We start from the raw sequence: 2,500 nt of genomic DNA, 5'->3' as shown, positions 1-2,500 counted from the left end.
GCGCATTCAGTGTGGTGTGGCCGTAGGCTCTGGGCCTAGTGAGTGTTGTACTTTTAAGCATCTAGTCGGCTAGACCTTGCAGTTTTAAAAGGCAATTGAGAAAGGGCTCACTTCCTGAACTTGGAGCACAAAAAAGCCTACAGCACCTGGTATTCCCAGGCAGTCTCCCATCCAGGTACTAACTAGGCCTGACACTGCTTAACTTCCGTGATCAGACGAGATCGGGTGCATTCAGTGTGGTGTGGCCGTAGGCTCTAGGAATGCTAAGAATATTACTCTTATGCATTTGCATTTAGTAAGCTAAGCCATGCAGCCACTTGCAACATGATACCACGCTCATCGCTCGATCAGGCTCGATCAGGCGAGATATATAAGACTGGTGGGCCCATTCAGGACTCCTATGTCTGGTAGGATAACTTTAATTCATCCATCCTGTGTCTGTTGCAGGGAGGTGGAGAGAACAATCAACACAATAATGGTTTTCTTTCATGCCTCTTGAAGGACTCAATATTCTCTGTACTGCATTACATGTGAAAGTCGATTTATTACCCATGAACACACTACCTGTATGCTAATTCTATGTAAAAAGGTAGCTCCAGCCCTCATGATGTTGTCCAACATTTCCGCTATAAAACGGGATACAATTATTTTGGAAACATACCAAATTTGAAAAATAATTGAGAAGTTGCGCAATTACTAATCATGGAGCACAAAAAAGCCTACAGCACCTGGTATTCCCAGGCAGTCTCCCATCCAGGTACTAACTAGGCCCGACCCTGCTTAGCTTCCGAGATTGGGCACATTCAGTGTGGTGTGGCCGTAGGCTCTGGGCCTAGTGAGTTTTGTACTTTTAAGCATCTAGTCGGCTAGACCTTGCAGTTTTGAAAGGCAATTGTGAAATGGCTCACTTCCTGAACTTGGAGCACAAAAAAGCCTACAGCACCTGGTATTCCCAGGCGGTCTCCCATCCAGGTACTAACTAGGCCTGACACTGCTTAACTTCCGAGATCAGACGAGATCGGGTGCATTCAGTGTGGTGTGGCCGTAGGTTCTAGGAATGCTAAGAATATTACTCTTATGCATTTGCATTTAGTAAGCTAAGCCATGCAGCCACTTGCAACATGATACCACGCTCATCGCTCGATCAGGCGAGATATATAAGACTGGTGGGCCCATTCAGGACTCCTATGTCTGGTAGGATAACTTTAATTCATCCATCCTGTGTCTGTTGCAGGGAGGTGGAGAGAACAATCAACACAATAATGGTTTTCTTTCATGCCTCTTGAAGGACTCAATATTCTCTGTACTGCATTACATGTGAAAGTCGATTTATTACCCATGAACACACTACCTGTATGCTAATTCTATGTAAAAAGGTAGCTCCAGCCCTCATGATGTTGTCCAACATTTCCGCTATAAAACGGGATACAATTATTTTGGAAACATACCAAATTTGAAAAATAATTGAGAAGTTGCGCAATTACTAATCATGGAGCACAAAAAAAGCCTACAGCACCTGGTATTCCCAGGCAGTCTCCCATCCAGGTACTAACTAGGCCCGACCCTGCTTAGCTTCCGAGATCGGGCGCATTCAGTGTGGTGTGGCCGTAGGCTCTGGGCCTAGTGAGTTTGTACTTTTAAGCATCTAGTCGGCTAGACCTTGCAGTTTTGAAAGGCAATTGTGAAATGGCTCACTTCCTGAACTTGGAGCACAAAAAAGCCTACAGCACCTGGTATTTCCAGGTGGTCTCCCATCCAGGTACTAACTAGGCCCGACACTGCTTAGCTTCCGAGATCGGGCGCATTCAGTGTGGTGTGGCCGTAGGCTCTGGGCCTAGTGAGTTTTGTACTTTTAAGCATCTAGTCGGCTAGACCTTGCAGTTTTGAAAGGCAATTGAGAAATGGCTCACTTCCTGAACTTGGAGTACAAAAAAAGCCTACAGCACCTGGTATTCCCAGGCGGTCTCCCATCCAGGTACTAACTAGGCCCGACACTGCTTAGCTTCTGAGATCAGACGAGATCAGGCGCATTCAGTGTGGTGTGGCCGTAGGCTCTGGGCCTAGTGAGTGTTGTACTTTTAAGCATCTAGTCGGCTAGACCTTGCAGTTTTAAAAGGCAATTGAGAAAGGGCTCACTTCCTGAACTTGGAGCACAAAAAAGCCTACAGCACCTGGTATACCCAGGCGGTCTCCCATCCAGGTACTAACTAGGCCTGACACTGCTTAACTTCCGAGATCAGACGAGATCGGGTGCATTCAGTGTGGTGTGGCCGTAGGCTCTAGGAATGCTAAGAATATTACTCTTATGCATTTGCATTTAGTAAGCTAAGCCATGCAGCCACTTGCAACATGATACCACGCTCATCGCTCGAGCAGGCTCGATCAGGCGAGATATATAAGACTGGTGGGCCCATTCAGGACTCCTATGTCTGGTAGGATAACTTTAATTCATCCATCCTGTGTCTGTTGCAGGGAGGTGGAGAGAACAATCAACACAATA

General features: G+C 46.4%; 5 non-coding genes and 3 pseudogenes across 5 annotated transcripts in view; all 8 read right to left on the bottom strand.

Annotated features, from left to right (window-relative positions):
* LOC138543302 (5S ribosomal RNA) overlaps positions 1–28 on the bottom strand; it is a 119-nt gene extending 91 nt beyond the window's left edge. The window contains exon 1 of the ribosomal RNA XR_011290593.1: positions 1–28. This exon is cut by the window's left edge and continues 91 nt beyond it. This is a non-coding gene — a ribosomal RNA (5S ribosomal RNA).
* Positions 29–134: 106 nt separating this feature from the next.
* On the bottom strand, positions 135–253 carry LOC138542303 (5S ribosomal RNA). The gene has a single exon (XR_011290290.1). It is a non-coding gene; the product is annotated as a 5S ribosomal RNA (ribosomal RNA).
* Positions 254–716: 463 nt separating this feature from the next.
* Positions 717–825, bottom strand: LOC138546724 (5S ribosomal RNA; annotated as a pseudogene).
* A 106-nt stretch (positions 826–931) lies between these two features.
* On the bottom strand, positions 932–1,050 carry LOC138537330 (5S ribosomal RNA). Its single transcript, XR_011285469.1, has one exon. It is a non-coding gene; the product is annotated as a 5S ribosomal RNA (ribosomal RNA).
* A 454-nt stretch (positions 1,051–1,504) lies between these two features.
* On the bottom strand, positions 1,505–1,613 carry LOC138543611 (5S ribosomal RNA; annotated as a pseudogene).
* Positions 1,614–1,718: 105 nt separating this feature from the next.
* Positions 1,719–1,827, bottom strand: LOC138542917 (5S ribosomal RNA; annotated as a pseudogene).
* Positions 1,828–1,934: 107 nt separating this feature from the next.
* On the bottom strand, positions 1,935–2,053 carry LOC138543291 (5S ribosomal RNA). The gene has a single exon (XR_011290592.1). It is a non-coding gene; the product is annotated as a 5S ribosomal RNA (ribosomal RNA).
* A 106-nt stretch (positions 2,054–2,159) lies between these two features.
* LOC138540579 (5S ribosomal RNA) lies at positions 2,160–2,278 on the bottom strand. The gene has a single exon (XR_011288623.1). It is a non-coding gene; the product is annotated as a 5S ribosomal RNA (ribosomal RNA).
* Between the last annotated feature and the right edge of the window lie 222 nt (positions 2,279–2,500).

The sequence above is a fragment of the Ambystoma mexicanum genome, unplaced genomic scaffold (assembly GCF_040938575.1).
Source record: "Ambystoma mexicanum isolate Mex_15411 unplaced genomic scaffold, UKY_AmexF1_1 Mex_scaf10, whole genome shotgun sequence".
NCBI classification, from domain to species: Eukaryota; Metazoa; Chordata; class Amphibia; order Caudata; family Ambystomatidae; genus Ambystoma; species Ambystoma mexicanum.
This window is presented reverse-complemented; position numbering and strand designations above follow the sequence as displayed.